Below are 26304 nucleotides of genomic sequence, written 5' to 3'. Positions count from 1 at the left end.
ATATGTATTTACATTCAACTCCAAATGGATAAACGACTTCAATTCCACACCCTCGAAATATCACGGCCTACTTTTCTCCTGACATTCTCAAATAACATTAGATAAATTAATAGCCTTTACTGTATTTCCCATATCTGAAATTCCTGTAATCACAACAATCGGCCATAGAGCCTCCAGGAATACCCAGAGCTTTTACATTAAAGCTCGGTGGAAAATTGTCATATTTTCTGATGGCTACAAACAAGATGGAAATCTCAGCGTGTTCTAATAAAGGGGATATAGATACTCACTGCAACAACCAGAATACTGCATACATGGTGAGTATGGAGCCCTGCAGAACAGTGGTTTTATTCAATGATTACATCCATGCTTGGAAATTGAGGACTTTATTAAGGCTGATATGCTGCATTTCCTAAGCAAAATTCCCACAGCAAAACAAGCAAATAATAGCCTCGGCAATACATTCACAGAGATCCTACAAATGCAGGCAGATTTTGGTGAGGAACCCATTGATTCCTTCAGCTGAAGCCACGCACTCCATGTTTAAGGAATTCAGTGAACATCCAAGCGCATACAGACCAGCAGCAATGGCTCTTTGCAAGATCTGTTACAAACTTCATTGCCAGCCTTTAATGTTTACAGTTACCTTCTTTAGACGTCTGAAAACGCTTATAAGCCAAACAGATCTTCCTTTTTTTGTTGTTGTTTTTAAGGCAAAGAAACACAGAGCCCTCGTTGAGTTTACTCAGCGCAAGCAGCACCAGCTCCTAAATCTGAGTCGTTATAAACCGATTTGAATGCAAATGTCAATAAGGAAACACAAAATACACGGGCAATGAGCGATACCAGTCTCCTGCCTGCTTAATGGCTGGGAGCAAGAGGCCTGTTTTCTCTGTAATCTACTGAAATACAGTGTTTACTATCCCTGCACTTCTATCAGTACGTAATCCTCCTTTCACCCGACATTATTAAAACACAACAACAACGACAACAAAACCAACAAAAACCAAAACCAAAATGCAAGCATAAATACATTCAAGAAGTGTGGCGAATTCCCTCCTCCACCCCCAGAGCGGTAAAGCCACAGCAGATGAGCTGTAACTATGGCCTTGGGAATACAAGTTCCCCAGGCTCTTTACCACACAAATACCAATTCAAGTTGGAGCCCCATCCTCTCATCAGTGAGGATGGAGACGAGGAGCCCTCAGCCCTCGCAGGAGCATTTCCTCCCGTGTGCTCCCAGCGAGGCTCGGGTGCAGGATGGAGCTCAGGAGGGTGTAAGTGGCAGCAGGATCATCGCACCAGCGTTCAGAGGAGGAATAAATCAAACATGGCTGCTTCCCCCTCCATACATCTCCCGAGTTACACGCACTCCCGCTGCCGGGCGAGCCGGTCCTACCCGCGGCGGAGGGCACGGGGCACCTCCCCAGTCCCACGGCCACGGGGGTAACGCAGCTGCCCCCCACCTCTAAGGGGAAGGGGGTGAGGCTCTTACGGAAGGCTTTTTGTGTGTGTGTTTTTTTCCCCTTCTCACCAACCCCCCCCCCCCCCCCCCCCCCCAACCGGCTTCTCCGTTCTTCTCTGCGCTGTGCACTGATTGCCCCCCCCGGCCCGCGGCGCTTTATGCAGCACCGACCTCCCGCAGCGCCCACAGAGGAGGAGGAGAAGGAGGAGGAAGGCAGAACAGCATCGCTGCTTTCCGCCACACAGCAATCAGACCGCAGCCTGGGGGCGGCGGGAGCACCGAACGATATAGAAAAAATAAAACAATCCCCACCCGGGGATAGCGGAGCTGTGGGTCCCCCTGAGGAAGCGGAGCCGCGGCTGAGGGGGTCCAGGGTGGGGGGGGGGGGAGCGGGTGCCGGCCACCAGCCCCACACCGCCACCGCAGAGCGCCCGGCCCCGCAGCGCTCGCCTACAGCATCACCCGGGGCGCCGCTGCCGCCGCTCCCGCCTCCCGCCCGGGGCCTGTGGGACCGTGCGCCCCGCCGCCGCCGCTGCCGCCGCCACCGCCGCCTCCTTCTCCTCCTCCTCCTCTCCTCCCTTCCTCTGGGAGAGCAGCCCGCCCGCCCGCCGCGCTCCCGGCCCCACCGACCTGTGGCCTAGCGCATCCTTGTCCCCCGGGAGTCGGGCGGAAGCGGCAGCGGTAGCTCGGAGCCGGGAAACCGGCGGGAGCCGAAGCGACTCGGTAACGGCGGCGGCGGCGGTAACGGCGGCTCCGGCGATCCTGCGCGGCGGCCCCGCCCCCTCCTCCGGCCAGAACCAGCGCGAAAAATCCGGCGCGCTGATTGGCCGCCGCCGCTGCGCTGCCCCCGGAGCGGCTGTTTCAAATCCCCCCGCACGGAGCCGCCTGCACGCGCGGCCCGGAGCGGCGCCCGCCGTACGCGCGGGGCGGCGGGAGCTGCCGGAGCAGCCGGGCCCGGCGGCGGCCGCGCTGGAAGCGGCGGGGAGGAAGAGGAGGGTGGGCCGGGTGCCAGGGGAGGGAAGGCCGCGCGGCGAGGTGGGGCCGAAGGCGGGAACTGCGTGGGGTCCGGCCCAGGTGGGCGAGAGCGCGTCGAGTGCCCTGCGTGGTGGTGAGGGCCCTTTCCTCACACTCGGACACGGAGGCCGTCCTCGTTCCGCGGTGATAAGCGCTCGTGGCACGCTGCGCGGTGAACGTGCCTTCCTCAGGTAAACGTGCCTTCCCCTACAGCCCTACACGAGTATCCTCTTACGAAAGGAGAAAAGAAACCCAAGCTGATGTAATCCCAATGCTCTGTATTCCATACGGTTCTGAAGGTTTCAGGTGCTGTAGGAACCCAGGTGTGCCTGGGCTGGGTGTGGGGCCTGGTTTGTTTTTCTCTAGGTGACACCAACCATAACACTTGTGCTTGCAATTTGCTTAGCTGAGTGCGTGGCCCTTTTTGAGTTGAGTTGGTGAATGCCTGTCATGCTCTGACAGGAGCAAGGATTCCCATCAGGTGGGGAATAGAAAGCAGGGGATGGCCGGCTGCCACAGGGCTGTGATGCCCGCTGTGGGCTCAGGATGCCATTCTGTGCTGGTGAAGACCCTGCTCCTGGGAAAGGTCATTGGGAAGCGATGGAGGAGCAGCACTGTTCTCACCACCACCCCAGAGAGGCTCCCAGTGCCAGCAGATGGGGGGGTTGTATGGCTGTGCCTAATGGTGGGTGTATCCTCCTTAGACTGGCAGTTAGTAGCCAAACAGTTTGTGCTTACTGCTAATTGCTTAGTAATGAGAGTGTTAATTGTGGGCTGATTAAAACTCTTAATCGGCTCAAGGAGACATATCTGTGGTGATAGAGTTGTTTAACTTGCTTACAGCCTGTCCGTTAGGGAAAAAAAAAAGCACCAAACATGCTTCAAGGTTTGTGGGGTTTAGCATCTGTGTGTCTATTGTATGGTGTTAAAGAAAAAGAGTTGTTAGAAGAAGTTTGTGTTGGTTATTGGGAACAATTTCTTCTCAGAAAGAGATCAGGAATTGGAACAGGCTGCCCGGGTGGTGGTGGACTCACTGTGCCTGGAGAGAGAGAAAAGTAGAGGTGGGGGTCTATGTCCACTGAGGGACATGGGCAGTGGGCATGGTCTGACAGACTAGGTGATCTTAGCAGTCTTTTCCAACCCTAATGGTTCGATGATTTTGATACAGCTAATTTGAGTTGAACATCACTGGCAAGTTTCCCGTTTCTTCAAGTTCAGTTCTGTTTGCAGGAGGAAAAAAAAAGATGCTTTCGAATTAAAGGTTGAGGTAAGTGTCAGTACAAATTAATAGACATACGAGTGTGTGGATCCTATGGTTTTGCTTCAGAATGGCATGTATAGGAGTGCTTTTCTTCTGTAGTTGAGTAATAATGTGAAAATATACTAAAAGCCTGAAGTTTGTGCTCAAGAGCTGCTGTTTTCTGTTGAAAGAATTTGTAAGAAATGAGGTTAATTATCAATAACTGATATGTCACGAATGCTTTCTCTACTCTCTTGGCAGCAAGTTCTGTGCTCAGGCTTAGTAATATAAATCCTTCTATTCACTGTTTCTAAAAACGAAGGAAACAGATTTATTTATTCAGTACTTATTTCTAATCTATGATCCTCCAGATAACACAGTTCTCATGTTTGCTTTCTCTGTTGTTGCAGATTAAAGCGGTGGGATTTTGCTACCATGGTCAAGATGACACAAAATCTTGCGCCTTTCAGTTCATACAGATAATTGGCCTTGTCTGCGGCATTAAGGTTTGCAACCATATAACGTCGTCTTTAACTGGAATGGCGCTGACTCGCACTGTATGGAGCCATCGGTGCGAATTTGAAAGTGAAGGCCTGTTTACAGATAAACTGCGTATGCCGTATTTTTGATTTCAAAACTCACAAAACCAGTTTTTTGTCAGTTTTCTTGAACTCGGGCCGTGATACTGAAGTCTGTTTTTCTTTAGCAGTGCACAACAAGGTTGGTTCTCTGACAGTAGATGTTTGTTATGCTTTTGGAAACGGAGTTTGAATTCTGCTACGCAGGTGCAAATGGCTGCATGTGTAGTGCAGAGTGAGGTTATGCTGACAAACAGGAGTCACAGCGCCTTGTTTTTGAATGATGGCCTTGAAATAATTGAAGTAAACGTTCCCCTAATCTGTTTTTGCTGGTTGCAAATTTCCAGACCGAACCTCTAGGGGGGTTTTACACTTTCATTAGCTGTCCTTATAATTCTGAATTAGCTGGTGGTTTTTTTTAGCAGCTTGATGTTTCTCAGACAGCAGAACAGGTCGTTGAAGCCAAATGATGTATACCCAGAGCAGATCACAGTATTCATTTATTGAGCCCTGTTTCATTTGGTATCTAAAATGTTATTGCTCTTCACGTTTAACTTTTGTTAACAAATAGTATCGAGATCAATATCCCTGTTCAACTCAGCAAATGAATTCAAATAAACGTAGCAGTTGCATATCGCTCTAGAAACATTTATATGTATTAGAGATTACTAATTAGTTTCTAGGCTGAAGGATAATTTGCAATTTAAACACTTTTCCAAGAACGTTTCCACTATTTATTCAGCAATAACAGTAGTCAGTGCCCTTGGCCTTAGGCATGCGGTAGGGTGCTCTGAGGTTCTAAAGCAAAGGGAGATAATTATTTTTGTTGCCACCACAGGGACAGGCTGTGCCTGCAAGGCTGAGGCCTGTGCTGCATTTGGTGTAGTTTCACTGCATTAGACAGAGCTCTGAAACAAATTGAATGTGCATGGCACTATTCCACGCAACAGTGCAAAAATCTCTCCCTTGAGAGTCTGGTCAGCCCTGCTAACAAGGGGATGGGGCACATTTTGGGGCATCTTTCACTATTAGAAATAATGGAGTTTTGTGTTCTCTGTACTGAATCTTTGCCTTTCTCGTGCCAAAGGCCGAACAGAACAAAGGTGCTGTTAGCAAGGACATTTAATCTAATTGTAGATCTTTGTGGTAAAAGCTTCAAGCTTATATTTATCTCCTGTACAGATCCTAGGGACTGATTGCTCTCTGAATTCTTCTCCAAATCCCTTTTTATTGTTGTTTCGGTTATGGGAGTTGATGAATTAATCAGACCTGTAATAAAACAGGCTATCCACAGCTTTCACTGTTCTACAGGTGTTTAATGAGATAAGAGATGTAACAGGCTGTTTAGAACCCACAAATGGAGATATCTTTTGTTTTGCTGCTTTGTATCACTTCTTCACCTTTTAAGGTTAAACACTTGAATATGTCTGTAGTTCTAATAAAAATGTGAACGCACTGGGAGAGTTAATGCTGCCTGTTGTGTTTTGTGGTAGCACTGATGCAGAGATATCTTCCCAGTGTCACCCTTCATCACTGTTACTGCTCTTTCATGCTGTCAGTTGGTAACCCATCACCTAAGCTCTGGCTTCAGCTAGCAGTCTGTGATTTTTTTCTTAGGATTAACACTGAATAATGGTTGTTTCCAACCTGCCCCGAATCCTGTCTGAACCTATCCTCAGCTGTGGTAGGTATAGATAGAGCCACTGATCTGTCAGCATGTCGGTCCATGTGTCATCAAGACTGCAGAGAAAAATCTTCATAAGCACGTGTGCATTTGTCCTCAGCCATGCAATATACTGTGTTCTGCAGAATACCAAGAGAGCAAGCTGCTGATGTAAAATTAAGGAAGAATGACTTAAAGCTGTGTTTCCGAATAGGCAGCATTAATTGTAACACAGTAATACTAAAATTGTATTTCTAAATGAACCTACATTTGGTGATCAATTTGAATGAAAGTTCATTGGGAATCTTATCTATTAGAACATCTGAAATGTTAAATAATTTTGAAATGGGAAGGAATGGGGTTTTTAGACTTCTTTGCATGTTTGTTTTACAGACTCATAAAAAATGGAGTAATAGTATTTTTAATTGCAAGCTGATTCTTCAGGAAGAAGAAAATAATCTGCTTAGAGAATTTCTAACATAATTAGTCTGTCCAAATGAGAGACATCTGAAGTGCAACTGTACCTTGTAGCTCCAATGCTGCTCAGAGTAAGAAATGAAAACCTTAGTGAAAACAGACAGTTAAATGTGAATCTTCTTTGTGCCATGAGTTATACACCAGTCTGTTTAGCAGACTCATTTTTCAGTGGGGAAAATAATGGGAGTAAATGTCACCTCTCGCAAATAAGCCATTTCTGTTTGCATCACTTGTGCTGAGCCGAAGGAAGGGAAGTGTCAGTGAGGGAGCAAAAGGAAGGGGAATGTTGAAGGCATGACAGAGTGGGTTACATCTTCAGGGGAAAGCAGAGATCAGGAGAAAGGAGAACTGAGGATCACATCCCTGCTGTTGCCCAGTGTTGGGATGATAAAAAACAGCTGTATACCAGTTATAAGTAGCTAACGTACTCCAGCCTAGTATAAGTAACTTCAGTGTACTGATAAGTTATCTATAGAAGTTACATGCCTCTAATTATCAACATCAGTATGACTTAATTTAAACACTGCTGATATTTAGAATAAAATAAACCTATGTAGAAATACACAGCTTGATTCAAAATGTTAACTCTTCTCTCTGCCTGCACAGTATTGCTTGTATGTTTATAAGCATAATGTCCTTTAGAAATATACTGAAATTCATTAATAATCAGAATTGATGTTTAGCTTTAGAGTAGAGTTACCATTCTACTAATATAATTTTCTAGATCTTCGCTTTTTAAAACTAAAGCTCAACTCTTACTCTTAGCTTTTGAAGGCCTATACTTGTAGGTTTTACTGTTAAGTCTGTTACAGTTCAAATTTCGGACTCTGTGCTTAATCTTCATATAATTATTGTTCAGTGATAAGCACAAAGTGGTAAGCTTTATATTAATGTCTTGAAGCTTTCTTCATTTTGGCAGAGAAGTGAGCAGTGATATTTCTACTGTATGCCAGTGCCAAAGAGTAAAGTTTGTTAAGGGTTGAATAGACCAGATAGATAATGCTACTTCTGTTTTCAGCAGACTCTAACGCAGTGTTTTATTTTGCACATATATTAATCTTTGCTGCCTCATTGCAGAATGGTGAGGGTAACTATGTCAGTCCTAAAGGTTAATTTCATTCTTCTTTAAGGCATGCCATTATTCTGTTAACAGTAATTGCTCTTTTTTGAATGATTAATTTCATCGTGTGAACTGTTTCTAATTATGTTGGTGGCTGGCAATTTCCTGGGCTGAGAAGCTGTGGCTGTGATCACATCCTATTTACTCAGTATATATGCTTTGAGAAGAATGCCCACTGACAGACATTTTCAGAAACATTCACTAATTTTGAGAACTGATTGCGGATTTATATAAGATTTCTAGCACTTGTTTTATATTGATGTTGGGTACTTTCAAGTGTGCTTGACAAATAAGGGTTGAAACAACTGGATTTAAGCCATAGGATGAGCAGACTTGCAAATGCAGACCTAACTGCTAAATTATCACCTGTCCTGTTTTTACTGTGAAAACTGAAAGGAGTAGGACGTGTTTCTTGCACATTTTACCATGTTCTTACACTGTTCTTGAGCTTATATGGTAGCTTCTCTAAGCTATATTTATTCGCTTCAGTTATTGTTAATGAGCCAGAGCTTACACTTTGCAAATCAGTGCAGGCATATTATGAGACGCTTGGTGAACAAGCCCTAGCAGGAGGTGCAGGGTGGCTGCTGAGCTGCCTGCAGGAGTTATGTGGTTCACTGTCAGCAGCTCAACCCTAAATGCAAGAGTGATTCCACTGCGGCAGTTCTGGATCTGCATGTATTTTACATGGAGCGCAAAGATCTCACTCTGTCTCAACCGTGTTTACAGCAGTTGAATTAAACAGTAATTCAGATCAAGAATGGACTCGTTGGAGGTGTTGGGCTTAACCAGCATGAAGGAGCATTGTGGATGAGGGGTCACCCACCTGGTTGTCTCACGCTGAAGCTGGGAGCAGTTGTACCCTTGTGCTAACCAAAGCATTGCTCCTGTGGGCATACACTGTCATGTGTTAGGCACCTCTCCTCTTGAAACTGCTACAGTCATTGGGTGTATGGTGTTTGCTGAAGGGCTGAGGTTATGTGAAACTTCTGGGTTTAAAACTGCTCTTCAAGGCAAGAAAAAGCTGTTTATGGTATCTAAAGAAGGAGGTAAGCATCTTAAACAGCACTTGGAGAATGCAGGAGTCTAACCTGTTAATCTAGGCCTCAGCTTCTGTTTTATCCCAGAAGCCCCTTACAGGGTCTATACCAAGTATGGTTACCTTTAACTGCAAGTACAGCCCTCCCAGCACCCAGCTTAGCTAAAATACCAGGATCCCTAAGCAGAGTGATACTACCATTGACCTGGCAGAGGTCTTCACAGTTTTACTGATTGGTTTGCCACAGCATACCATCTTAAAGGCATGTTCTGTGCATTCTTTGTTTCCTGTATGCTTGTAAAGCACATAGTTTGACTTATATATGGAATCATTCTGGCAAATAAATAGCAAAAATATCACCTTAACCCTTCACATGGTGCATGTGAGTTGTCTCTTTGCTGTTCTTATTCTGCATCTTTCTGTGTAACTGTAGTCCTCACCAACTGTGGGAAATCTATGCTGTTTGAATGATACGGGTCTTGGAAAAGAATTCCACTTTGATATTGGTCAGTATTAACTCAAATATGTGCTGTAGCTTGTAAGAAATAAATTCTAGGTCAGCTTAAATAATCTGTTATTCTAGTCTTCCATTTCCCTTTCATGGCATTGTAGGCAAATTAATTTTAAGACTTGATTTATGACCCAACTGCACTTGCCTTCTGAAAGCTCTACAGAGCTGGGACTTAATCTTTGTAATGTTTGTAGGGCTCTGGTACAGGAGCTCTCTGTGTGTTGGTGTTCAGTATGCAATATTGAAATGCTAAATAATGGTGTCTTCAGAAGTATGAACCACGTGTTTGGTAAGCTTTTGGCACACTCACAAGTGTGTGCCAGGTAGAGAAGCTTCGGAGTTTGAAAGTTGAGCCCCTTTTGAACTGTAAGCATCTCATTTTGGCATGATTCCTAGGGAGGAGATCTTTTTCTCTTGTCCAAACCTCTTGGATTTATGTAGGCTCTGTGGAGTTCACTGGTGGGTTTATTTGGCAGGTGGGCCTTATTAACCTGCCAGCGAGAGACTGTTTGACCTGCATAGGTTTGTACAGCTTGTAAATAAAGATTCTGTCAGGGAAGGGAGATTCTCTTGTGCTTTGGACTATTTATATCTCTTAACAACTGTGGCTGCTAAAGCTTAGAAAGAAACAGAAGGTCTGGGATGCGAGACAGAAAGCCCCGAGAGAGCCTTATGTGTTGTATTTGGATTGCTGTGTTAACATCCTAAAATAAACACAGCGTGTGAGAAAATGAGGAAAACTTTTTGTAATTATAAATTCAAAGACCTAAATTATTGGTTATTGAATGGAATATGGCTGAGCTTGGCTGCAGAAGACAATAAAATACCTCTTAATTTAACATGAGAAGCTATTGGCAATCAATGGGAGCAAGATGTTTTATGAGCTTAATTTCCCTTGTTTTTTTTGTTGGTTTTTTTTTGCATTGTTCTCTAAATAATAACTACTCATCTTCAAGCTCTTATTGGTCAGGTTAATAATATAGCAGTAATTCTACAATAAATTATAATAAAGATCATAGAATCATAGAATGGCTTGAGTTGGAAGGGACCTCCAGGATCATCAAGCTCCAACTCCCTACTGCAGGCAGGGCCACCAACCTCCATATCTAATGCTAGCTGTGACTGGTAGACTCTCCATCAATGGAAATACTTAATCTGGAAGTAAAAAAAAAAAAAGGTATTGAATGAATCCTTTCAGAGAGTCTGTTGGTTTGTCTGATGCAGGCCTAGCTGTAAAGTTCTCTATAAAATATCATTTATTTATGGGTGTATTTTTATCAATGGAAATAATTTTAATGTAGTTAAAATGTTTTATTCAGAAGCCACCAGTGGGACCAGCTCCTTCTGCTCCGGTTGACCTACTCAGATACATCCAACTGTTACTGCAGATCAAATGACTCTGAGTTCAGCATCTGCCAGAGTTGAGATTTTGAGTATGTATTCCTTGTTCATTCATTTGAAAGTCAATTTTACAGTATTTCCACCTTCTCTTCTAAAGGGCTCAATAAATGTTCTTTGGTCTTAGGTTATACTGATCTGCTGCTTATAGATACTAGTTATGCTTTTAAATATTAACAGTCACCAGATTATAATTGTAAATTCAGCTGATTTTCTGTAAACATATTGGCTGTAAAAGTACTTCAACCAAAGGTTTCTGCTGTGGCCCAGGAGAACGCAATCTTGGGAAAGGACAGGTAGAATATTACCACTAATGTACACTGAGTGAGGAAAGGCTTCCAAATTCCATTAAGTCACCATAACTTTACCAGCAGAAGACATGAGAGATAACAAAGCAGGTAGTGCCCTTTCTTGGTTTGTTCAATTTCTTATCCAAATGGGCATCCCTTTTATCAGCTGCATCCCCTGGATCCTGGCCCTGAAATGAAGAGGGACTGGCAAACCACTGTGCACCTGTTCCAGATAGATTAGCCACTGGTGACAGCCCATACCCAGAATTTCCTCTGCAGATGCTACCACTCTTCAAGTGAGTCAGAACCATTTGACTTGGAGCTTTTTATAGTTGCTGAGGGTGATGATAGTCATCCTATCAAAGTCTAATTCTTAATCTCTCATACTTAATGTTCTGCCATCGGTCAAAGATGATACCATGGTTTTTCCTTCATTTTCATCCCTATTTGCTTTACCAACACAGCAAAACATTGTTAAGCTTTTATGATCATCTGCCATCATGCAGGAAAGTAAGTGTTGTCTGGTGGATAAAATGCCAGGCTGAGTTCGGAATTGACTCTGTTAATGAATTCACCATTGGGAAATCTAAGGCTATATTACTTCCTCTGCTGTTTTGATTTTTTTCCTACCACTAAATACGTTCATTTAAGAATTCAATAAACAACTCATGCTGAAAGTCAGGCATTCTGGACTGGACTTTACATAAAGTCCAAATTTTGTCCATATTTATACCTCTTGATGTGTACCATATACAAATATGTTACTAACTGATTATAAAAATACGTGGATTTCTTCTTTGTTCTACTACATAAGGGAACAAAAGTCTCAAGGTTGAGTCCCTCCAAGTTTTTGTATTTTTTTCCCTTCTTCTGTTCACAGATGCCTTAAAAGAATCAAGCACTTCCTGTTATGCTCTAAGCACAAATTTAGTTCCTGCTATATCCACTGTAACGTATTCAGGAAGGAAGGAATAATCTCTTTCAGTCTGTAGTGGCTTTGTAGTGCCTGCATTACCTGCAGCTCAAACGGTCCACATGCAGCTAATACTGGAGGAGTTGTGTAATATTTGATCTTTGGAAGTAATAAGGAACAGGCCTGTTCATAGGTGACAATAATATGCCTGGGTTAGCACTGTGCAATACATTGAAGCAGACAATGTTCCTGCACTGAGGAGACTACCATCTGTGAAAACTAAACAAAATATTCTTATCAGTAATGAAATGCACTGAAGAAAAAGAATTCTAAAATAAAGCCCTTTGCTTTCCAGACAGCATAAAGTAAGATAGATTAGACACTGCTTGTAGAAGGTAGAATTTGCAGAAGAGGAGGATGTTAAGTGCTCTACAGAAGGATTTGCAAGGAAAGGATGATAAGATAAAGATTTGTCCAAAACAGGCCTGGGAAGTGGCTAAGTGGGAACTATGAGCTGAGTGTGTGGGAGGGAAGGATGCAAACGTTCATTTCACTGCATACTATGAACAGAAAAAGGGGGGGGGGGGGGGAAGGGGACTGATTTTTTTTAGTTCACTTAGAATTAAATGATGTGTTGATTAGGTACTAAAGATGTGTTCGTTGGGCTTATACTGTTAATTTATCAGTTTGTTATGGATAGTTTGTCCTTTAGAAGTGAATTGATAACTGGCCAACTGGCAGAACTCAGAGGGTGGGTTATCACTGGCACAGAGTTTGCTTGTAACATGTGGTATTCCCTGGGGACTGGTGCTAGGTCTGGAATTGTTCAACACATTCATCAATGAACTGGATGTAGAGCTAGAATCCACCCTTAGGAAGTTTGCTGATGATACCAAGCTGGGAGGAGTGGCTGACAGACCAAAAGGCTGTGCTGCCATTCAACAAGACCTTGACAGACTGGAGAGTTGGGCAGGGAGGAACCTGGTGAGGTTTAATTAGAGCAAGTATGAAGTCTTCTACCTGGGAAGAATAACTATGTGCATCAGTACAGGTTAGGGGATTACCTGCTGGAGTGGAGCCCAGTTTGTTCAGCCTCGGAATGGGGGGGGGAACTGGTTAATGTTTACAGATATGTAGATGGAGGTAGGAAGCAAATGGATGATGTCAAGCTCTTCTCAGGGGTGTGTAGTGAAAGGGTAAGGAGCAATGGTCTAAAACTTGAACATAGGAAGTTCCATACAAATATGAGAAAGAACTTTACAGTGAGGGTAAGCACTGTAACAGGTGAGCACTGTAACGGGTTGCCTGGAGAGATTGTGGAGTCTACTTCTATGGAGGTATTCAAGACCTGGCTGGGTACCTTACCTGTGTGACCTACTGTAGGGTACCTACTTTTTAGCAGGGGATTTGGACTCAATGATCTCTTGATCCAATTCCTGCAATTCTATGATTCTTCTAACTTCTCTCTCCAACTCAAACCCCCCCCCCCCAAAAAAAAAAGAACAAAAAAACAAGAATTAAAGAATCCAACTCGATTTACCTCTGAGTCTAATAAGAGTTTTACTTGTTCTAAATCCAGCTACTTTGGTTTACGAATAACATCTATTATTTTGAAAGGATGTTCCAGTCTAACCTGCTTGCAGTTAGAAATAGGTCCAACATACCTTCACCACGTAGTAAAGTCTTTCCTAGGTCCCTGTGGCTGATATTTGAACAGAATACCGTATAAGAGGTTGTTCTGCTGGAGTTGGAGTAAAACAGAACTGCTTGGTAAAGCAGTTTTTCAGCCTTTTGTGTAGTGTATTGGGAATCAGGAGATGGCCATTTTGCCCTAAATTATCTGTTTACTGAAAGTTTCCTGCAGCTTTTAATAAACAGTTTGTTTCATCCTTTTACTTATTAAGATGCTCTCATCACTGCAGTAAAAATGTATTTACCTGGGAGAGATTTCTGAGTGATGGAGTGGGTTTGTGAAAATGTCTGCATTATGTTTTTGTGCTGCTTTCAGCCCTGTTCTGGGTTTGCTGGCTGAGAAAATGTTTGGAGTAAGTCACATGATCAATCTGCATTTTCTTGCAGACCTCTTGAACTGTTGCACTGGTGTTTTTCATGCTAGGTAGTCTGTTGATCAATCTATATATAAGCTTCATTATTTTAAAGGCAATAAATCAAGATTATACAGTGTTAATAATTTCAGTCAGAGAGATTATGTCAGAATTAGAACATTCCTGAGAGAAAGTCATATAAATCAACCCTTCAGTTACTCCATTTTCAGTTTCATTGTAACGAACAGTACCCTGCTTGCAGTGTGAAGCTTATGGTGCTAGAATACTGATAAGATGATATTGCATTCAGAGTACATTTTCTGCTATTGAATGAAATCTGCAGTGCGATATATGACATACGTACTGTGCTGAAATCTCTTGGAATCGTCGAATTATAATGTTCTAGAGATGAGGTTGGTTTGTAAAATCACTGAATCACCTTTATTGCAGAATTTTAACGATCAAAGGAATAACGAAGCTTTTGTAGCAGAAATGTGAAAGAAAAACATGTCACTTTCAAAACTAGCATATTAAACAAGTTAATGGGATATCGTTGTGCATCCTAATACTGGGTTAGTATTAGTTAGCATCACTTTTCATATTTTAAGTAGCTGACAAATTACATCTAATATCATAATGTAGCTAAGCAGCCATTTTAATTGCTTGTGGAACTCTAACATGGAAGTAAGGAATCTGAGGTTAGGATCAGACTGTTAGTACTTGGTGCATGCTGCTGATTCCTTAGGTCATTGTCTAAATTCTTCTGCATATAACCTATAAATACTTTTCAGTGTGTATTGAACCTATTCTCACAGGACAGTGTGAAGCAAATACTGCTCTTTGAATGCAGTCCTACTCACTTTACCCTGGGGTCATAGCTAAAGCATGCACACCTGTATGTATTAACTTACAATGCACAACCTTCCACTGACATGCCAGTATACGAGGGTTTGTATCCTTTTTAATGGCCATGCTCTCTTCCCAGCTCCCCTGTTCAGACACTTATGGTTACCAGTCACCTTGATGTACACTTGACTCACCCTAGCCTCGGGCCCCATGCCCTGCACAGATGCTCATGGAGGCAGCAGGAAGATGAGGAGCTCTCCAGGGTTCTGCTCAAGCTGAGCTGCAAGCAGCTGGAGGATGAGCATTTAGGGAGAAATACCTCCAAACTGCCCTTTGATCCAGCCAGCTTGAATCAGCTTGCAAAAAGGAGGGTACACCCAATGACTAAATGGGGTAAATAGCGCACTAAACTGCTAACGGCTCTCTGCTGCAAGATTAAAGATGGAAACTAATTTGGGCAAATTCCCATCTACCTGCCTACGTCATGATGTTCTGAACGGTGCATTGCATCTTCCACATGATGTTTCTGGAAGGATAGTCAGGTAGACTGGCAGTGGAGGGACAATGGTTGGACTGGAGGAGGTAGCTGAGTAGGAGACTGCAGAGTTTCAGAAACAGCGATGTTGAGAGGAGTGGACAAGCAGTTGATGGATTCACTTTCTGAGGATCACTTCAGGAATGATCTAATGCTGAAGAGCAGTCCTGAAGCAAAGCGAAGCATGTTTTTAAACATAAAATGTAACAGGAATTTTTATGGAGATTACTTAAACGTTGTCTTTCTGGTTGCACAGGAAATATAACTTTCACCTTTCCATCAGCTGCTTGAGCTGGACATCAAGAGTCAACCTCTTTACATGACTTCATAGATTGACTAGGGCTAAGCAGTCCAGGTAAAACATTTACACTGTCTTTACACTGCTCTGAGCTTGTCTTCTGGAGCCAAGGAACTGGGGGATGACAAGTTTAAGACAAAGCACAAGAACTATAAGGATTGGTGGTGATAACCATGTGAAAAATAGAGGAATTAGTAAGAATAGGGGAGAGCAAAAGGGGCACAATAAGAAGTGCAATGGGACATTATGCAGCTCTTGCAGGAAACAAATCACAGATGTTAAGCAGCTCATTAGTGAGGCACAAGTCTCACTAATGGTAATAATGGTAATACCAGACCTGGCCAATTACAACATGAATGTGTAGGTGCCTTAGCATGGATTGTGTGTACCTCTGCAGTGCAGAGGCTGGAAGACAGGTTTGTAACAAGCACACATGCACACAAGCTGGGACACAGCAATAGAGAAGTAACCTTGGTGACAGCAGCAGGACTGAAATGCACATTCATAGCTCCCAGCTCTGTGCTCAGACCACTAGACTACCTTCTGTGTCATCAACAGTGATGAAATACAACAGCCACTGCTGCGGGCAGAGTAAGCTAATGGCAGCAGTGCTCTGCCCTATTTCCTATATTCTTTCCCTAAGCACTCGTTTGTGACTATGATCAGAGATTGGTTAAAGGGACTCATAGGCCTTTGGTCTATGCCAGTACAGTTGTTCTAGTTTCCCTAATGCCCAACAAAGCTCTCTTCCACTGTAAATAAAGAACAGGATGTGGCACAGTAAGTTTCTTTGTTTACAGTGTCTTAATAAATTCCAGAACAAATGTACTCAATTTGGAAGCAAAGGAACGTTCTCTTACTGTCAGCACTACAAGCTCATCTTGAAAGCTGATAGTCATTGCTTGCTTGCTTTTCTGTACATCAATGCAAATAAAGCTCTGGAGACAGAATCTGTGATTTTCTTCTGCCTGCCTTCAGCAGCATCGACAGTTCTTACCTTCAACAGGTTTATGAAATGTCTCAGCTGAATAAAAATGTGTTGTTGCCGACACAGGAATTTACTTCATCTATTTTACGGTAAAATGAAATTAGTTCTGTTATCTCTGTTTTAAAGGGAGCGACAATGACTTCTTTTTTAATCTATGCGAGTAAAATGACACTTGACAATCCTGGTATGCTGCGTAGAAAAACTATTTCTGTGTGATGCTGTTTCAGAGAATAACGCGAATACATGAGTTACATAGGTATTAGTAAGGGCTGAATTAGCTCAGAGCAAATGATTAATGATGCTTTTGTTTGGTGTTTTTGTTTTTTTTTTCAGTTAGATTCCAGTGTATCCTCATTTACTGATTCTCCTTGTGTTACTTAAGTTTGCCATAATAAAGACTCTGTTGGGATTCTAATTAGTAACTTTTGAGGAGCACCATTATCACAGTGAAGTGAGAAGGTCAGTGCATCAGGGAATTTGTGAAAGTACTTGTGTTGGAGCAAAATGTCTTTCCTGTCCCTTTATTTAGATAATTCAGAGTTTTAAACAAAAGGATGGCGGATAGCGATTACTACAAAGCCTACCACTAGAGAAAAGCATTATTATCAAAGCCTGACACAAAAATCTCTCCCAGCCAGATCTGTCATCTTCCGTTTGGAGAACACTGGCCTGTTCATCTCGTTTTTTGAAATGTACTTAAACAGACAGAAATTCCGAGTAGTCACAGCAGTGAAACACCTTTGAGATACATTTCTAATGTTTTTTCATTAATCTGAATAGAGTAACAGCAATAGTATTTAGTCTAAATAGATTGCAAAGGAGAGAAATGCAGTTCCATGACAAAAGGCATGCTCTGGTTAAATCAATTTCTATAGCATCTTGTCTCGACATATTTGAGAGCACTATCTTTCTCAATTAACGTCAGCTCTGCTCTGGGAATACTCTCTGGTAGTTAACTATTGCTGTTAGAGAGCTAACTTTAGACATAACACAGCTGGCTTATGTATTTTGCTGTTAATATTTTTGGTAATGGAACAGCAAATTGTAAGTAAATAACCTATTAAGCAGAATCCAGCAGATTTTCCATCCAAATAAGTCAATTTTAAGGATAAGAAAACTCAAGTGTAAATGTCTTTTGGCTGGCTCGAGATAGAAAAATCAATTATAAACCTGGAATCCTAGGGATTTCTTTTTCCCAGATTCCTAAATCTCTGGAGTACTGAGAGTCTACACACATCCCTGTGCAAAAACCAACAATCTCTAGAATCTTTTGTTTAATTACTGGTCAGCTTCTTTACTTTCACTTCCACTTACATCGAAGTGAAATAGAAAACCCTCAACAGCCTAAATCCTCACATAAATAACACAAGAATCAAGGAAGAGAAGATACAATGCTCAGGAGGTATCAAGAAAACTGAATGATTTGGGGAAAAAAAGATCATGGAGCACAGAAGAAGAAAGAATCGAGGAAGAAGATAATAGGAAGCAAGTGCAAAGCAAATTTCTAATACGTGTGTTCCTATTGCTTCCATAGGTAACTACCCACTAGAGGGAGATAGATTGTAACTCGTAGCCATGAGGCCTGTGGTAGAATTTGAGCTTTGCCAAGATTGGGAAGGAGGAAGCATTACAGTATGAATGCCAAAGATGATGAGAGTTCCCTACCACAGTAGAATTTTGTGGTGCAAAGTTCTGTGAAAGCCACCAATTGGACTTAAATCCTTCTGGCCTGCTTTCATTACACCTTTGTTCACAAAATCCCAGTCTCTGTTAGCCTGTTTGCTCTCCTGTTGGTGACAGCAGCGCCAGGAGCTAAGGATGGCAGAAACAGTGTATTATCAACGTGCTCTTGGGGATTTGTGGACCTGTCACATCCCCCAGCACTGGCTAGTCACACGTGCCTGAAATCAACTGGCTTGAGACCTACCAACAGTGACCCTGCATTTCACCTCAAACACCTCTTCCTTGGTTGCAATTTACAACTCAATTCGTCCGGTTTTCATTAGCTGCCCGTGGGGAATCATTTATGGTCTCTTATTCCTGCCTCTCTTTATCTGCAGAATGAAAATGGCTTTTAAACTTAAAAGCAAGCTCAGCCATGTCCACTCCTCAAGGAAAACCAAGAAGCGAAGTACATAGTAACATGTCTAGAATTGGAAATGGGGCACAGGAAAATTAGCCCTTCTCTGGTTGTGTCATACGTGCTTCTCAAAATCAGTAGTTTAGGGATTTCCTGACACAGATATATCTAGATAACCAAGTGTCAGAGACATTGTTGAGCCTAGATCCCATGAATTTCTCTCCTTTCTTTTTGAACCTATTTATTGGGATTTTACAACATCCTGTGGCAAGAAATTCATATGAAGTGTATTTCCTTCTGTTCTTTTTAAACTCTGCTCCCTGATAGACCGAATTAAGATGGTATTATGTGAAGCGGTAATAACCATTTTCTGTTTGCTTTCCTCCCACCTTTGTTATTTTCCAGACCTCTGTGTATCTCCCTGTGTTTGCAGTACAGAATGAAAGTCCCAGCCTGCCCCTGTTTATACTAGGACTTCTGGATGACATGAGGGCTTTTCAATGCTAAGCTATTAGTAGTGACAGTAGTCTTCTCTCAGCAGACTGCATAAGAACTGTTGGATAAATAAGTACGTAATGCAGACTCAGAGAAGACGCATAGTTATTTCCACACACTGAAAGAAAGAAACACAGGAAGTCTGCAGTTGATACTTTGGTGTCACAGATAGAAATGACTCGTCTAACGTGCAGTGAACCAACTTGGAGCCAAAGCAATTATCTAATGCATGTGAACCCTCTGGGTCAACTACACTCTGCTACCCTCCCCGATGCCAGAAAAGTTCTGTGACAAACAGCAGCCATCAAAAACACTTCTTCCTCTCAAATACCATGTGACCAGTTTCCAAAGTGGCCTGCAGTTATATCCTGCTCATCTTCAAATTCCATCAGACATAGCACAGGGATACTGGGCACTACTGTGCACAAACTAGGGCACTACAACAGCCCTAGTTTGAGGACTATTAAAAAGATGCCATAGCTCTGTTTCTTGGTGCCCTGTTAGAATCCTTAGGACAAAGCAGGCTAAAGGGATTTTAAAACAGTATCTGCAAGAATCCATATGCAACACGCTAACATTGCTAATCCAAAGCAATGTACAGAAAGGAAAAGAAATAGGGTGTACAGGACATTTATGGACCTGGATGAGCAGCTGGCCTCGCTCTGCAAGAAAACTAGGCACAGGTGCTGGGATCCAGCCCAGGGCCCTGATTCCCAGCTGGCACACTGAAAGAGGCTTCCAGCTCAGAGAGAGTTAGATGTCTGTTCCTTGGGAGGAGAGGCCTCGGAAAGGGGAGGAGGTTGTTCCCTTAGCATGACAAGAAAGCTCTGTTGCCTGAGCCAAAGGGGAATGGAATCTTTCTTTTTTTCTGATATCTGTTGGTATACTTCCTCTTTCATCTGTTAGATTAGTGATACAAAAAATAGAAAATGAGAGATACGTGTCATACCGGAATGAGTGTGAGGCTTGTAATCCTGGCTGACAAGCAGCCTGGATGGCTTACTTTTACCTGCTGCTCAGATTAGTCCGAGTTTCCCTCGCTGTATCCAGTGCAGCTGATGAACTGCGAGATATGTGTGGCCCCAGCTGCGCCTTCGGCTCTCACACAAAGCTCCCTCCTGAAGTTGCTTTCAGAGAAGAGTTTCCGGTTTGGGGGACTTTACCTCCCCAGTGTACTGTTCAAATCCAACAGTAAAGCTCTTTTACATCGACTTTGTGTTTTCTTATATACAGATACAACTTGCTAGCCACACTTTGTCCAATCACATAGCCGAGGTTAGAGCATGTAATGCATTACTGAGAAGAAAAACAAAAATAGCTTTAAGGTAACAGGACGTCTGGGGGTGAATGCCTCCTTAGACTGTCTCTGGGGGACACTATAATAGTAGTAAAGTGAATAGAGGTCTAAGACACAGGAGAGAGGTTGCTGATTACATGGGAAAACCCAGACAAAGCGTCTTCTGTTTCTGATGCCTGAAATTCAGCCACATAGGAGAAAAGCAGGATACAGGCAAAGCACCACTAGCATGTACTTGTGCTTGATGGCTTTTTGTTATTTTTCTATAGCTTCCCATCGCATTTTACAAGGTATTTCCCCTCACGTTTCTCATATACCTACACATCAGTCCAAACCAAATGTCAACAGAGTTGTACTTTGCTTGCCTTGGAAGTTGCTGTTCTTCCTGTATCACACAAACAAAGATTTAGAAAATGTTTATTTTCAGCCCTTTCCAATACTTTTATGATATTATCTGCAAGTACCACAATTTGATCCTACAAACACCTAACTGTGCCTGTTCCCTTACCGCACTGTATCTGTTAATGCTGCTAATAGCAAAGGGACATGACATGCATATGCATGCATAGGACTGGGGCCCAGCAGCTTAGGTCCTGCTCAGGTCAAGGCACAGACATTCAGACAAACACTGATTTAGAAAATTTACAGTATTAGAGGACGGTTGTAGAAAGGGAAAGCTCACTGACCATTCCAAAGGAACCAACTCCTTTTTTAAATCTCTTAATCTGCTTTTCATTATCTCTGTGGGGAGGCCTCTTGAGAAAAGCAGCTCTTTGACTTGAATAAAGGAGGGGCTGTGGGCTTGCATACTGGAATGGGAAGGTCATTGTATGGCAGCACAGAAGATGGGAGTATTAGTCAGGTCAAGGAGAACAGGATAAAAAAGTGTGAGATCTGTGTTATAGCCTCGGTCTGGATTATGTAAGGTAGCGAGTTTAAATCAGAAAAGGTAAACAAGAGAGAGTGATTCAAAGGCTGAAATATATTCTGCTAGGGTCATTCAGACTGATTGTTAGGAAAAAATATATGGGCCAGGACTGATAGGATCATCAGCAAAACCAGCAAGAAAGAGGTAACAATAGCTGAGGCCCAAGAGGGCTAAATTCTACACAGGAATTCTTTGCATCAGGCTTCAGCAAATCAACCTTTCCATCCTCAATATCTTTCTTATTTGTTCTTTTAAAAGAAATGCTCAGTTCTTCCCTCCTTTCAGGCAGACAAAGCCCAAATATGCCTGGGAGACAATGAGACATAGCATTTTCCCTGCTACCCAGTGGTACGGCTGCGTACGTGTGCTTGTAATCCTCTCTCTTCTAAAGCAGTGCTTATCACAAGCAGCCTCGGCTTCACCAAATTGCTAAAGAAAGTTACGCTATTGCTACTAAAATGGCCCTTGGAAGTAGCCCATTTTTCTCCCTGTCTTTTATAATACAAAGCTAACAATTCTCCTACAATGGTTCGCAGCCCTTCTGCTGTTTCTTTAATGGACACAGACTAGAAAGTATCTGGCTTGCAGGACCTTGGTATTCCCCAGCACTCCTGTAATCCTGGCTGGCTTCACCATGAGTTTAAAGATGTATAAGGCGTGCAGGATCAGGTCTACTAAATCTGGGATTGGGTGGGGGGGAACCTTCCATGTATGCAGGATTTTTCTGCCTTGCTTCCTGATGGGTTTATGAAAGTAGAGGTGGCAGATTTCAAGCTTTTATTGACAGTAACACAACATTTGGTGTTTTCTTAAAGACCCAACTCTGAGAAGCAGATGATGGCACAAGATTGTCAGCTTTCTCTGTTTCTAATTGCAGACAGGAACTTGCAAATCCTCCAGACTAAAAAAAAAAACAACAACAAAACAAAACCTGGAGGCAAAGAATAACTCAAAATGCATATTTTTAAAGCCTGTAATTGATAAAATCAAATCGATGAACTGGAAGACCTGGGTATTTTAATTACAGCATCGGTAATACTGTAGCAAAATCTCAGCCTCCCTCATATCAGCTGGCACTAACAGGTGCAGTTCTCACATCTGAGACTCCTTTTGTTATCCTTTTTTTCCTCCATATTTTTCAGTGTTTCAATCAGTTTACACATCACAGCTATTTGCTATTTTATATCTTTTTTTCCCCCTATGTGTGTATTCTGAACACTGCCGACCTTCCCTCCTCTGCTCGCTCCTGCCTTGCCCAGAACCTTCTAGCTTTTTCCCCGTGTCCTCCTCCACTCCTGTAGACTGCAGTGACCCAAAACACCGCTTTGTGCAATGATTCTGCATCTTTTCAGCTTGTTTCTTTCACATAAGCTCCATCTGGTGGTTAAAGCTGGAATCTCTCTGACTTTTCACTGCGACCTACAAATACTCCTTATCCCTCACTTTGAAAATAGACCACATCCGTATTCTTCCAGTGGTGTTTTCGTGTCTGCCTACAGGTAAAATTTAATTAATGACCACCTAATCTATTATTTTACAGGGCCAATTTGGGCCAAGTTTATGCAATATTTTAATACACCTTTTTTTTTTCTCTAGAATTTGAGCAAGTAATCACCCTTAGATCTGGAATGACTGTTTACAGCACGTTAATACTGTTATGGAAATCTCTCTGGCACTGCATGCAACTCCCACTGTTTCTGTGCTGTTGCTAATGTGTAGCCACTACCGCTTGCTTTTGGCACATAAGGAACAGGAGTGAACTTGTGACCTGGACGTTCATAAAGAGTGAGTCTGTAATCCAGCTACCACTTGAACTTTTACCTTTGGGTTTTAACATTGAGAAAGCAATGGGCTTTGAATCCCGGGAGTCTCTCCAAAATATCTATGATTATGAATGGGAGTATTTTTAAAGAACTACTGATTATCCTTTGGTTTTATCCCTCGAGTGGAGACTTAGTGTAACTGCCTACGCAGTGAGGTCTTCTTTTTTTCACATTTATGCTGAGCAGTGGTGAATACAGATGAGGCTGATTCCATATTGTTGAATCTATTCAATGAGACAACCTGGTAATTGCCATAGAAACAGTTTCTGCAGACTAAAACCTTAATTCTACTTTAAAATAGCATATATAGACCTAGATCACTACAGAGCATATAATCAGGCTGTGTAAACAAAAATGATTCTGCATCAAAGAAACAGCAATCCCGTCTTTCATCCCATCAGATGCTAATTTTGTTCCCACCTCCCCCCACTTCCAGCCCACAGCATCACAAATTGCACCTCTTTCCCCTTCATGCACCAAGTCTTATCTCCCCAGTGCCTTGCTGCCAGTTCAGTTTGTCACTGGTGCAATGGGGAACCGAGGTTGTGTCTGTGAAATGAATGTGGTCCTGGCAGGAGTGTCCCAGACTTCCTATTGCTACGCAGCCACTTGCACAAGCTATAGGCCCAACTGTATCTGAACTTAGGAGTGGAGGTCCTGCTACTCACTCTCCATTAACAAAAAAATGAGCAGGATCTACCAGGTGCTTCCTGGGATGTATCTATCCTTGGGAAGAGAGCGGCAACTGTGGTCAACATGGAGGGATGCTCCTTCCAACCAATATTTTTTAGCAGGACACAGGGGAATCCTGTTCCCCACATGTATCTGCCTATAAAGGTAGCTACCTTTGTTTTGCTCCCTGTTCATATTCATGTGTGTTCCTCAGTTTCTAGGCAAATTTCTAACTGAAGGTTTTATCTGCCCCCTTTTCATGTCCATGCCAGCAAAACATGGATATAGGCATATGTGTTTTCATAAATCTTATGTACATCTCCCTTTAAACAAATAAAACATTCTTGTATATATATATTTTCATATCACTGGGTTATGCTCACATATTAGTAAACGATTTGATGCATTATTGTGATCTTTGTTTTTGTTGTGGTTTCCATGGTAATAAATAGAAGGCATTACTTTTGGAGCAACCGTGTAATTGTTTAGCCAGCTCTCATGCAGCTATTTAACATTTGGGGGAGGAGAGGAGGGGAGGGGGGGAAGCTGATGCTTAATAAGAAATAATACCCTTAATTTTGTTTAAATACTGCATTTATTTTCATCATTCTCTGATCCTCATTTAATCCATCTAAAAAGAAGGGCATGTGTTTCTTCCTTTCAGCCCCCCCCTATTCCTGCCAGAAAACACATCATTTTCAACAAGATGGCTGACAGTTTTTCCAAACAACATGGTTGCTTTAAGAAGCTGCTCTAAAATGGCTGCAGCAGCTTAAGGTTTTTCAAAACAAAACCCCAGCAATGATGTGTTTTGTGTCTTATTCTGTGTTTCAGCGTTCCTTGTGAACTTGCAGGCTGTTTGAATGTACTGGAATATGCTTTTCTTAATAGCAAAAACTGACCTGCATGGATAGCCCACATAGAAACCTCAACCACTGGACCTTTTCATATGGGAACGGTTCATACAACGACTTGAAAATTATTAACAGGTTATTATTTTCTTAAGCTTTATTTTACAATACCTGTTAAGCGCACAAAATCAATCAGTATTTTGAAGCAGCGTGTTTGCTCAGGCTATTTTCACAGTGTGTGTTATTTTTTCCTTTTAATGTATGGTAGAAAAAAACCCACTCAACTTCCAGGTATAAACAAATCTGGAACAAAAGGCTGTACAGAAACATAACTGATTCAGGTCTGAAAGGCTTGTCTGGGGTGCTGCATACCACTGGAATTAATGGAACTGTTGAGAGTCCGATTACTCGTCCGCTTAAGTGCATTGAGTCCACTGTAATCATCTGTTTGCTGTCTGAAGGCTCTTGTCAATAGTTTAATGACTTCAGAGCATATTCTTTTTGTTCTATAGACTTCATACACTGTTTCTACATAATTAAGCAGCTTTGTTAAAGGAACCGCCATTAGTTGCCCCACTTCATTTAGCTTAGTTATCACCCAACCAGAAAGAAAAAAAGAATAACAAGAGAAGGCTACAAATCCACTCCAGTGCTTGGGGAGATACATATATATTTAAGATTGCTGTAGTAACATAAAACAATATTGTTATGCCACACATTTGAAGCAACTTTAACCATTTAAATATATCAGACTCTTAAAAGCCTTCTGAAAGTCTTGCAGTATGTTTTGGAGCTAAACATTTTAAAAGCAGCTCTGATAAAAAGTACAAGAATAATGCCAGTTACATTTTTAACAGTCACTAAATAGAACCATCAGTAGTAGTTTTGTAGCCAATACAGTTGAAAGATATATAAGAAAGGGGTATCTTGATTTATATTAAGGTTTGGTCAATTGAATATTCCATCCTTTGATATTCTATGTGACGAATCACAGAACTATGGAATCACGGAATCATAGGGGTTGGAAGGGACCTCTAGAAATCATGAAGCCCAACCCCCTGCTAAAGCAGGTTCCCTACAGCAGATAGCAGAGGTAGCATCCAGACCGGTCTTGAGTATCTCCATAGGAGACTCCACATCCTCTCTGGGCAACCCATTCCAGTGCTGTCACCCTCACTGTAAACAAGTTCTTCCACATATTTGTGTAGAGCTTTTTATGTTTGTTATATTTGATCATTGGCCCTTGTCCTATTGCTACGCACCACTGAGAAGAGCCTGGCCTTATCTAATTGCTTCCCATACTTTATATAAACATTGATCCGATCCTCTATCTTCTCCAAGCAGAACAGACCAGGGTCTCTCAGCCTTTCCTCATACGGGAGATGCTCCAGGTCCTTTATCATCTTTGTTATCTTTTCTAAGAGACCCTAGGAGATCCCTATTTTTTCAACTGGGGAGCCCAAAATTGGACACAGTAGAAGAAAGAAACAGAACCCCTGTTTTCTTTAGTGCTTAAGTGTGTGTATAGGTGAATAACAATATAAACAGAAGTGAAATGCCACAGGTCCATAGGAGAGGAACCTTTGTGGCTGTTCAGAGCTGCCCTTCAGGCAGCCATCTTGTTGCCGGTGGTGTCGGCCATCTTGTTGAGCAACACTCACAACAGGTTTTTCCCCCCCATTTTCAAAAGGAGGCATTTCCACCCAAACTTCACACACCTCATGCTTAGCATTTCATT

At 42.4% G+C, this 26304-nt stretch overlaps 1 protein-coding gene across 5 annotated transcripts in view; it reads right to left on the bottom strand.

Moving 5' to 3' along the window:
* The window catches only part of NSD2 (nuclear receptor binding SET domain protein 2), a 96597-nt gene that overhangs the window by 69116 nt on the left and 1177 nt on the right, over positions 1 to 26304 (bottom strand). For 4 of the 5 annotated variants that reach the window (XM_072336781.1, XM_072336783.1, XM_072336785.1 and 1 more), the window contains exon 1: positions 2096 to 2239. The exons of the other annotated variant lie outside the window; for it this stretch is intronic. The gene's annotated coding sequence lies outside the window, so the exon portion shown is untranslated. Of the gene's footprint in view, positions 1 to 2095; positions 2240 to 26304 lie in introns of those variants that run through there. 5 annotated transcript variants of the gene reach the window in all.

The sequence above is a fragment of the Excalfactoria chinensis genome, chromosome 4 (assembly GCF_039878825.1).
Source record: "Excalfactoria chinensis isolate bCotChi1 chromosome 4, bCotChi1.hap2, whole genome shotgun sequence".
NCBI classification, from domain to species: domain Eukaryota; kingdom Metazoa; phylum Chordata; class Aves; order Galliformes; family Phasianidae; genus Excalfactoria; species Excalfactoria chinensis.
This window is presented reverse-complemented; position numbering and strand designations above follow the sequence as displayed.